The sequence below is a fragment of the Tachypleus tridentatus genome, chromosome 1 (assembly GCF_004210375.1).
Source record: "Tachypleus tridentatus isolate NWPU-2018 chromosome 1, ASM421037v1, whole genome shotgun sequence".
Taxonomy (NCBI): domain Eukaryota; kingdom Metazoa; phylum Arthropoda; class Merostomata; order Xiphosura; family Limulidae; genus Tachypleus; species Tachypleus tridentatus.
In genome coordinates, this window is record NC_134825.1 from 74,957,128 (window position 1) to 74,969,172 (window position 12,045).

The 12,045-nt window shown below is 35.6% G+C and overlaps 1 protein-coding gene across 3 annotated transcripts in view; it reads right to left on the minus strand.

The window, feature by feature from the left end:
• The window catches only part of LOC143252677 (protein O-mannosyl-transferase TMTC2-like), a 304,308-nt gene that overhangs the window by 57,400 nt on the left and 234,863 nt on the right, over window positions 1–12,045 (minus strand). The gene's annotated exons all lie outside the window — the stretch shown is intronic.

The following is a 12,045-nucleotide window of genomic DNA, read 5'->3' on the forward strand; positions in this document are numbered from 1 at the left end:
TAAACTCTACACTGACCGACTGTCTTTAAAATTACAGGAACAGGTACATATAATGCAATTGTCTTGAATACGTTATTCTTTGAAATCTGACTTCTTTTTTTTATGCATATTCATGTTTGCCAATTTTTAGCCTGTACATAGAAGCACAACAGTTTCCCTACAATATAAATATATAAATAGAATAAAATTCTACATTATTATAATAATCTACTGTAGTAAACGTAAATTATAAATACAGTTGTCCTTCTATCAATATTCTTGTAAAATTACGTGATACCAAAAACTACTCAGTCAGTACCAACATTTTGTGTTAAAGATTTTCTAACTTAGAGCGATACAAAATTAAATGTATGTAATAACGTTTCTGCCATTTCCAAAGGTAGTAACTATAACCCTTATCTAAGGTATCAGCTTAATAACAATGTCAATCTATTAATAAATGTAATTTAGTAATTCATGAGACATTCAAGAGATGGCGTTATATTGGCTATAGCGTACGAAAGTCCCGAGCTTGGCGAGATACCAATTTTTTTTTATTTTTAACGTTGATGAAAACTCCGAATAATTGCCTAGCGAACCACTAAATTTACTTTTTGTTAGAAATACAAGTCCAATATTTGTCTATATTATCAGTAACTATTACGGGCTTCTGAACAAAATGTAGGATAATCTATATAAGCTGGAAAATTAAAATATTTTTTGAAAAAGTTTGAAATTAACAATGATAATCCAATTCAACAAAATGTCCAAACATACTTAATTTTATACACCAATGCACAATAAAAGAAACAATTATAATAGTAAGTTTGCATTGAATCGTCAGCTGGAAGTCTTCATTACCAACGATATTTTCGGCTAGCTAAGATATGTAAATTAGTCCTGAACTAAACATTACGCCAACGATTCAAATTAATCTACATAGGTATACTTATAACACAATACAATAACCAGGTGTGTAATACTTCCAGAGCGATGCTCCCACAGCTGAAATTGAAGCTAAGTCCAGACAATTCAGAAACGAATACACATATAAAAAATATTCGTATTATACCTGAAATTAGGTGTCTTTCATAACCATACACGTAGACTGCGAGAGAACAACAGCCTTGCTACGAGTGTGATTCTTTACGTCCCTTATTAAATCTCTCAGACCGTCCAACACACACTGTCGCTCTCCCTCAAGAGCTGGCGTCAGGCACAATGCAACCATTGGCACTCAAGAGCGGATGACCGAGCGTTAAAATGGTAAAGTGGTTTTTGTTTATTAAGTCACACGAATATGCATTAATAAAAGCAACTTTTACATTTATGCCGTGTGCTTATAATGCACACATTTTAAAAGGCTTATTGTTTACTTAATGTACAATGAAGCTCGCTCTCAGAGTTAAGTGATGTCATTCTGGGCCCGGCGTGGCCAAGTGGGTTAAGACGTTCGACTTGTAATCCGAGGGTCGCGGGTTCGAATCCGCGTCGCACCAAACATGCTCGCCCTTTCAGCCGTGGGGGCGTTATAATGTTACGGTCAATTCCACTATTCGTTTGTTAAAACAGTAGCCCAAGAGTTGGCGGTGGGTGGTGATGACTAGCTGCCTTCCCTCTAGTCTTACACTGCTAAATTACGGACGGCTAGCGCAGATAGCCCTCGAGTAGCTTTGCGCGAAATTCAAAACAAATCTCAGAGTTATTTGTGTTGGCAAGATAAGAGATGTGCGTAGCAAATCAAGATGGTAAAAGTACAGTGTAGTTAAAAAGCTAATACATTAATAAGACATACGCTTTTTAGATATTGTTTCGATACTGATTTTAATTTGATAACCAGTTGTCGTTTCCTTTATTCGTTGCTTGATTTAAAGGTGTTTCAGCTGCGTATTTTCTCTGGCTGCTATGTGTGAATTCTATTTGGTATTAATATGAGTAATCTTAGATAATTAATGCTGTTTATATTTTCTTTAAACCGGGTTTCGATACCTATGATGGATAGAGTACAGATGGCCCACTGTGTAGCTTTGTGTTTAGTTGCAAACAAACAAATACATGTTCTTCATTTAAAAATGGAGTTACAGAAATGAATGTTTGTTTTGAATATCGCGCAAAGCTACACGAGGGCTATCTTGGTAGTACTGAACAAATCAAAAGTAACTAGTGTGATCCTTTTAACTTTATTTACCCTAAATGATGTGACGATACGGTTATGTGCACTTATTCAGCGCCAGTGGTCTTACGTCTTTAGAAACAAAAATATCTAGAAGCATCGTATTTTGCACAATGGAACAATGGTGTTCAACAATGAATTGTCTAAAAAAGAAATTGAATTTATTTGAATTGTACAAATACATGTTTTCTGTTCAAATCAAAATACCATTCGCTTAAATTTGTGTGTGCTTAGTTGTATGCTAAATCCAGCAATGTTGAACGTCTCTTGAGGGCTAAACACGCTGAAGACAGACAATATTTAGAGCTCTCGGCAACTTCAGAAAATTCGGAGAGAGAGATGCCCTTGTACAAATGTTAGTGTAAAGCAATACTAGTCAAAGTTCGGTGCCTTCTTGCCAGATATAACTACTGCAGAATCGCCATGTTAGGTGATGGATGGATACCCGCACTGCACGCCACGGCTGCCGGAAACGGGACTGATGGGCCGATACACGAAGACAAGTCACCTTGGAAGTGTGTCATCGTTCAACGTTGTTTGGACTTTATAACGTAACATTATCTTAACCCCGCCTTCACAAACTTTGAAGAAAATTATTCTAAAGCAAATTAACTAAAATAAAGTTCTTGTTTATACACTTTGGTAGACAGGTATTTGGATGATACGAAGGAGAGCTTTAACATGAAAAAAGAAGGAGCGATACATTTAGCCGTACAGCGACCTGTAATAATCTAGTATGCAACATCGAACAGAAAAAGAAACAATCAACTGGAGTTAGTAACTGTTGTTGGGAAAACTGCTAATGAGTTCTGTGCTACACGAATATGTAACTCCTAACAACCGAAACATTCGTATCATAGGGAACCAAAGTTCAACGCACTCAGGTGTTCACACAGTAGAATTTTAAAATCATTTTCGAAATGATTTGAAACACGGGGTAATTAAAATTCCCATAGTACACCACTAGCTTTTTTTGCACTTTGAATATAACTATAAACTTTCAACAGCACCATTCAACGAATTTGAATTTTTACTATGTTACTGAAATTATGTACTGTAAAGGCATGTTTCTACACGAAATTTTGTCTTGGATGAACTAACAGTATCTAAATCTGACTCTCGCAGCGACTAGTTACAGATATCTCACAGTCACACCGGCCTGATACACAGTGACAATATTCAGATATGTAACAGTTATTCTGACGATATGCATGAGAATCACACTGAGAATAATATACAACAATGAAGGGATACCGTTATATGTAGTCACCTAAACATTCTTCTGGTTTTTATTACGAATACAGAACGTGAAATAACAATAACCTCCCTCCAGTAACTAGGACACCAAGATGTCACACATACGTAGAATACTAGAACCTGTTCGAGTCTCAGACCACTGCCAAATGATCCAATTTTCAAGCAACTTATTTTCAGAAAAAGGCTAATTTTATCAAGTGCATTCACTTGTTTCACTTATTGTGGTTTTCAATACCAAACAGATGTGGATAAGTGATGTTCCTAAAAACCTTGACCATTTGGAAAGTAATTTTGCTTAACGCAATTACTTAGGTATGTACTTTCACAAATGTTGGAGACGTTTCTCCATTATAAACGAAAGAAAGAGACAGAGAGCACACAGTTTGATAACTTACTAATGCTGCACACGTGGGTACGTGGAGCTACAAGTGTGCGATTAGATTGATTCTAACACACGAACTCATACGTGGGTATGTGGAGCCACAAGTGTGCGATGAGATTCATTCTAACACATGAACTCACAGATCTACTCTTTCGATTGTTTGTTTGTTTTTGAATTTCGTGCAAAGCTACACGAGGGCTTTTTGCGTTAGCCGACCCTAATTTAGCAGTGTAAGACTAGAGGGAAGGCAGCTAGTCATCACCACCCACCGCCAACTCTTGGGCTACTCTTTTACCAACGAATAGTGGGATTGACCGTGCCATTATAACGTCCCCACGGCTGAAAGGGCTAGCATGTTTGGTGCAACGGGGATTCGAACCCGCGACCCTCAGATTACGAGTGGAACGCTTTAACACACCTGGCCATGCCGGGCCATTACTCTTTCGATTCTTCAAAATTTACGAAGAGTTTGAATCGAATAATTCATAGGCGTATTAAATCTTACTTTTACGTTGCATCTGTAAAGGACTATGCGTCGAGATTAAATGATAATATCAAATGTATAATTACTTATATCAGAAGCATAATTTTAAAATCAAAGTTGGTCTATGTTAGAGCGAAGAAAAAGTTCAAAAATCAGAAAATACAGAATTTCAACTTTATTCAATTACAAATGTGCATAGGGTGGGGTAGACATCAATAATTTCTTTCTTTTTTTCGCCATAGTTAAGAGGGTCCGGCACTTTCAGGCGGTTAGGGTGCTCGACTCGCAATATGAGGACAACACTAAATACGCTCGCCCTTTCAGCCGTGGGAGCGTTATAAGGTTGCGGTCAATCCGACTATTCGTTGGTAATGGGAAGCCCAAGAGTTTACGGTGGGTGGTAATGACTAGCTGCTTTCCATCTAGTCTTATACTGCTATATTAAGGACGGTTAGCGCAGATAGTCCTAGTGTAGCTTTTAGCGACGTTAAAAAACAGTAAAAAACAAAATAAAACAAAGCTGTGGTTAGAAGCCTCTACTAAGCCTAATTACTAATTATATTCCTAAAAGGTATGATGTGCATTGGAATGAACAGTACGCAAATCATTAAAAGAAGAAAAGTCAGGGTACTATCCTGGTTCTTTCTATCATATACAGACTGCTGTTGTTTGTTGAATTTCGCGCAAAAGGATTATCTGCACTAGTTGTCCCAAAATTTGAAGTGATTGGTTAGAGAGATGGCAACTGGATACCATCACTCAACTGTCAACATATGGGCTACACTAATAAAATAGTGAAATTTGACCGTCATTCTAATAACGCATCCTCAAGCGCGAGCTTTTTTTTTCATCTTTTCAAATACGGAGTAGGAGTTTCGAAACCTTAGATCCACAGTCTTACACACTGGGCCTCGCTTGTTCCCTTTTTAGAACAAACCTGAAAGTGACAGCAGATTAGCAGCGAAACGTTGTATATAAACAAATTGGTAATTAGCATGGTATTTCTTTTCCTGTTTATTTTTCTGAATGTTTCTGACAAAGTAAGAAAGTGACGTATAATAGTAACAATTTTATACATTTATAGTATACATTTAAAGGCCCGGTATGGCCAAGTGTGTTAAGGCGTTCGACTCATAATCCGAGGGTCGCGGGTTCAAATCTCCGTCGCACCAAACATGCTCGCCCCTTTCAGCCCTAGGGGCGTTATAATGTGACGGTCAAACCTACTACTTGTTGATAAAAGCGTAGCCCAAGAGTTGGCGGTGGGTGGTGATGACTACCTGTCTTCCCTCTAGTCTTATACTGTTAAATTGGGGACGGCTAGCGCAGATAGTCCTCGTGTAACTTTGCACGAAATTCAAAACAAACCAAACCATTTAGCATATAATAGGAAAAAATCAACATTCACTTTCTATGTGAAATATGTACGAGTTCTGAATAGTAATTAGTGGGAATGAGTACAATATATGTGTTTTTGCTGAGTGTTTTTGTGCGACTCTTATTGTGTTATTAATGACACCTTTAAGTAATAAATCTATGGGTTCATGAGCCATCTGGTGAATAAGTATACCGAATACTTGCTGTCATTGTGCTCATAGAGTCAACGCAGAACTGTAACTGTAAATATTATGTTTAATGTCAGCTCGTTGTATCGAAAGAAACCTGTTCTAATTGTTCTTTGAAACTAATCCTAAACCGCATAGGTGTCTCACAGGAACACTTTATAGACAAGTACTGAAACTCGTTTTCATTTTTCTCGAACTATTATTAACACCAGCGATATTTTATCTCCTAATCACATGTTTAATACAACGATAAATTGTACTTGTAGAATATTAGAAACCATTTTCATATTTTGTGAGTTTGAGAAACGAACTGCAATCTTTAGAAATACAATATATAAAGTAATTACTTTACACTTTCAAATTATTAAACAAAAAGAACTTGTCTTTAATTACATTAATTTGTAAGGTCTTTACTGCCACAAATCACACTAGTTCACGTAACTTTAAGTGCGGCTTTAACATCCAATTCATCACAGGATAGTAAGTTTCGAATGATAATACACCCAAGTTACCTAAAAATTTTAGATAAAACGGTTTTAACTGCAGTTTTAACACTCGGTTTAACACAGGAAATTAAGTTTTGAATGTTAATATACCTAAGTTACCTAAAAGTTTGAAATGGTTTTTCGGGGCACATGGCTTTAACTGCAGTTTTAACAACCAATGTACCACAGGTAGGTAGGTTTTGAATGGTAATGCCACTTAAAAAGTTTAAAATGGCTTTTCATTACAGCCATGAATGTTTCGTGATCACCGTTACAATAGCGTTTCAATCACGTGATACACTTGTCTCCTGAGGCTATTCACCAATATACATACAATCATACATAACAGAAGAGTTCACTCTTTCGCTCACGTCAATACCGACAGCTAAACAATAAAAGTCGGCTAGACTGATTTTATTTCTTTAACCTTAAACAAACTACCGGCGTGATTGTATGTTGATAATACATGAACCACATATTTCAACTCGAATATAATGGTACAGTCTTTATATCCAGATTACACTTGCCCGGTTACTTTTATGTCAATACAAGTCAGTGTTTATACCGAAGTCGTGTTGGTAATGTTTTACTAAAACATCTATATTAACAAAGGTGAAATTACTCATTAATCTTTTTACTAAGTATGGTTACTAATATTTACACCAATATTAAGTTCATTTTATTTCAAGTACCAGTTTTTACAGTAAATAAGAACATTTTAAAAACAAGTAGGACGTTTCGATCACAGATGTAATCACAAGTTTCATCGATAAAAACTGGTTAAAACTTGTGTATTGGGAACGACTGTACCAGTGATTGAAACGTCGTATCTGTTTCAAAAATCTTATTTCTTACTTGAAAAGTTGTAACCTGAAATAAAATAATAATTTTAATCAGTAAGTAAGTGCAAAACGAAACCATTATTTCAACATTGAGATTGCTCAGTAACCTTTCTACTAGGATACGTACTGCTACTACACTGATCGTTAAGATATTGTGTAATCTTTCGACTAAGTGTTGTTACTAATTCTTAAACTTTGTAAGAACCTTATGAGTGAAAGTAGAAAAATAAAAATAAGTATATATAATAATATATCAGCCATACTATATCTGCTATATCCAATCCCAGTGATTATCGGGCCGGTTGGGATACGACAGGTATAGCACTGGTCAAGGGGTTATTTATATCATGAAGTACTCGAATGACAACTGTTTCGATGTGAACATTAGCATTAACTAGGGCCCGAAATAAACAAGATTAGATATTAAGAAAGAAATAAGACGACCATTTATGAAAGTTATTGTACAGACCACAGAGTAACGTTGGAACACGCTATACAAGAGGGACCAGACATTTTCAGTTGGAATAAAAGTACTTCCCCGAGAAGGCTACACATGTTTAATAACTTCATATTTACAATGCTAATATACATGTATATTAATAATTCATTAGTTTGTTTGATATTTGTATCGTGATGGATACCTTTGCATTTCGTGATGGACAAGCATGTTATTGAGAAGAGGTAACATGATAGAGATATAAGTTGGTGGAAATTATATAACAAATACCTTATACACCTTACCTAGCAAGAAATTACAGTTTAGTACGAACAAGGAATTCAAATAACTGAAAGTACATGGCTCACATAAATTAACACTCAAGCTATATATGTAAAGTTTTTCACAAACCGCATTTTATAAACTATCTTCCATTTTAGCCCTACATGCTTTCTGCTCTCTACAATTCAACCTAAACTATGACTTTATTTTAATGAACCATAAATGTGAGAATACAAAAATGGGTTTTTACTCTTATTTGACGTACTTTGTCTGTATTTTACACCAAGAGACAACTTCGTTTTTCGTTTAAAGTAGAACAGAGAGTGCAAATAATTTTCAGGCCTTTGCTAAGACATCCATAACGAAAAAGGTTAAATAAGGATATACGTGTAAACATGACAAAGAGCTACAGATGTAAAAATAAAAATATAAATGTATTTGTTCACTTTTTAGCGCGAAACTACACAAAGAGATATCGACGCTCTGTTCACCGCGTGGAACTGATTTAGTTTGGTTTGTTTTTAATTTTGTGCAAAGCTATTCGAGAGCTAATTGCACTAGTCGTATCTAACTTAGCAGTGATAGACTAGAGGGTTACTCTTATCAACAAACTGCGGTATTTACCGTCACCTTATAACGCACCCTGCTTGAAAAGTTTATCATATTCGGTGACGGGGATTCGAACCACCGGCCTATGCTAGGATCCAAAAAGGGAATTTAGCCTCATATTTTAGCGTTATAAACACGGTAAACGTACCGATGACCCACCGGAAAACTATATAAAAAAAAGAAGATAAAGCTGGTTAGGTATATGAATGATAAAAGCTCGAACATTCTCAATAACTAAAACTTGCCGCAGTTAACACCATGCACAGGTCATTTGTTTGATTTAGAATCTTAGAGCATTTAATATATATTAACAATCTGAGAATAGCCGTCCTAAGAATTCAACTGATAGACTAAAAAAGAAAGGCAGCTACTCAACAGCACTAATCGTTAACTCTTGGACTACTTTTGTCTGACTCTTACTCTTATAGTACAACTACGGCCCCGAAGTGTGGAGCACGTTTTTGCGGCAGTGAAACAACCACAAATTCTTGGAATCGTTGCCCACGCACGTTAACCACTAGCCCACATCCAACCCTTGCACACTTAAGGGACGATAAGTTGAACTCCTTGATCTAGTTCTTTATTAATTATCAGTGAAATATACACAAATCGAAATCACAAAACCGCATGTCAATATAATCTGAATTGGATAGACCAGTTATACTTTGGTTTATATGTATATTATGAACTTATACATTTTTTATTCGCTTTAATTTCTGTTTTAATTACAATTATTTTGTGTAACTCTTGTGGTGCTTTATTTTTTATAAGCTTCTCTGGTTTAACTATTATTTCATCTTTCGGGGTTTTGTCTTAAAAACAAACAAACAAAAACACCTTAAATATCGATACTTGATCTTAATTATCTCAGATTAGGCCTAATTCACTTAATAATAACGTAATGCTCTCCCAGTAAGTTTGTTGTCTAACTCAATTAAACAAGTTGACGTGAGATGGCAGATGTATATTTATGTGGTTGTAGTTTTTGTATTTGTCCTTAAAATCAAACTTGAAACAATATTTATTGTCGTCATTGATCATCAGGCAAAACCTTCTTAAAAATTCAAATTTTCAAAGATGCAATTTTCTTTCTTTCCTATTTGCATATAATTTTGTCTCATCTCAACCGTTTTCTAATAAAATTAGCCTAATAACTGGTCGCTAAGGTCAGAATAAATATATATTAACGGTGAAACTCTTATCTGTCTATAAACACGCTATGCCACTGCATCGCTCCAAGGCAGTCGAAAGGTTGGCCTTGGTTTTTCGAAGAGTCGTCAATAGACTGCAGATCGCTGTCGTTATACCCAACATTATGACGAATGGAATACTCGTAAAATTTAATGGCCTCATTTCAGTAGAGGCAGCATACAAACGGGGCTAAATGAAGAGGATTGGGAAACCGGATCAGGCGTTATTGGGCCTAGCTGCCGACATGTACGAGAAGGCAGCACTATGCATTAGACGAGAGATCCTAAATATTTCAGTTTCAAAAATAAAAGAAAAATCGGACATTCTTTAGTAACTACGTTGAATATTTGTTATCTTTAAAAAGCTCTAATAATTTTTCTAAGATATCGATAAAGACTTAGACAATGTCAGAAAACACATTTCAAGAAAACATTTGTAGAATACATGGAAAAGAAACCGACCGGAAACGTATTGGACAGTTTTTGCTGGAATATTAACTATGCATAGTATTAAGTTATAGTGACAGAGCACAAAGTCGTCGAAATGTATTAGGAAAATACTTCCAAAAGTATTTCTCAAGTAAAATAAAGCTATCCTCAGAATTAGTTTAGTAGAGTTCAACACATAACACTTTAAAACTTATTAGAGAAATAAAATTCATATTTAAGAATATTTAAAAACAGATGAAAATTCAACTTGAACATTTTAGCGTTGGAATAGCCTGATGTACTTTTTAACTAAATAAAACAGCTGGAAATACAAACGGTTCAGTAAGCAATATTAACACGAATTTTAGTATGCGAGTCACTAAGTCACATGGTAACCATAGTCGATATAAAGTTGTGGTGAAACGGGATGTGTCAGAATAACATGTCATATTTTGCATGTAGTGTGATTCCATCAAAAAATTAATTACTTTCCGAGGTAAAATATTCACAAACATATATCATAAAGATATATTCAGATCGGGGATCTCGAATTTTTAAAGCAAGGATATTCATCCCTTGCACGTAATGGCATTTAAAAACAAATGAATATGGATCAAGGTGGGAAGCCAGGACTTTCCAGAAAGAGACCAGCAGCAGTAAGTACTGTGTAATGTCTTTTAATGGCTTAGAATTCACAAACATAAAGATTAGTGGCAAAATGTCATCCACGCGCCCCAGGCAACATCGTGTATAACTGTAGAAGGATCTACAAAAGTGACACAAATTGCTTTCATGACATATCCATTTAACCGAGGCATACCTCTAGCATAAGAATGAAACGGGTATTCATGCTATTTCATACGAAAACAGTGGTCGACTCGATGGTTGTAGCACCTAAGCAATCGGACTGTTGAAGCTGACGCTGGGAAACCGTCGTCACAGTACACTAGATGAATGATGAAAATTGTCAGAAAGGTGGAGTAAACCTTGTACATGACAGCCTTATGAAATGTATGCTACAACGTTATGGTCGTAATGTACGGTTGTCAGAAAGAACATGACTTGACGTGGGGATACGAACTGTAACGACATGAGTAACGCTCCAAAATCATTTTACTGTGATGTTCTCGACCGCTGCAAATACATATGAAAATTGGAAAATAAGGCTATTGGCTGGGAGTACTAAAAATCCGTATGTTATCATTTACGCTATTAACAGTTATATTTTTTAGCACCTTAGCTTATTGTTTGGGACAAGCTGTACGTACAACGTATAAGAAATGTATACACTTGCAGTTTAGAACTAATGGCTGAACAAACTTCGTACAGCCCATGTCGTTTACAATACAGCAAAGATGACTTTAACCTTTCATATATTATAGGTATCACGTTATAAAAGACTATTTAGTATAGATATTATTAATTAATACATTTGTGAGTGAATATTTTATGGTTGTTTAGTTTTGTTCATAGTAAGAGTAGATGTTATGACAAGTATATTAAAATAACTCAGTGAGAGTCGTACGTTGTGTTTATAACTCAGTAATGTCGAGATTATAGAAAGTCGCATGAAATTTATTGATCTAGAGAGTATATTGTGAGCAAACGATTTGGTAATAAACATATAAAGAGTATGGGATTAGCGGGAAAAAAAGAAGAAAGACAAAGTTGGAACAGACGAGAAACAAAGTAAAGTTACTTAAAAGAGACGAAAAGGAAGGTTTAGCGATGAATATAGGCCTAACAGTGGATATATATTTCAGTGAGGCTAACGATATGTGTTTAGGCGTGTGTTAATTATTTTATAGCAAAGCCACATCGGGCTATCTGCTGTATCCATCGAGGGGAATCGAACCACTTATTTTAGCGTTGTAAACCATACGCTTAGCGCTGTCACAGCGGTGAACAAGACTAATGGTGTTAAAAGAGATA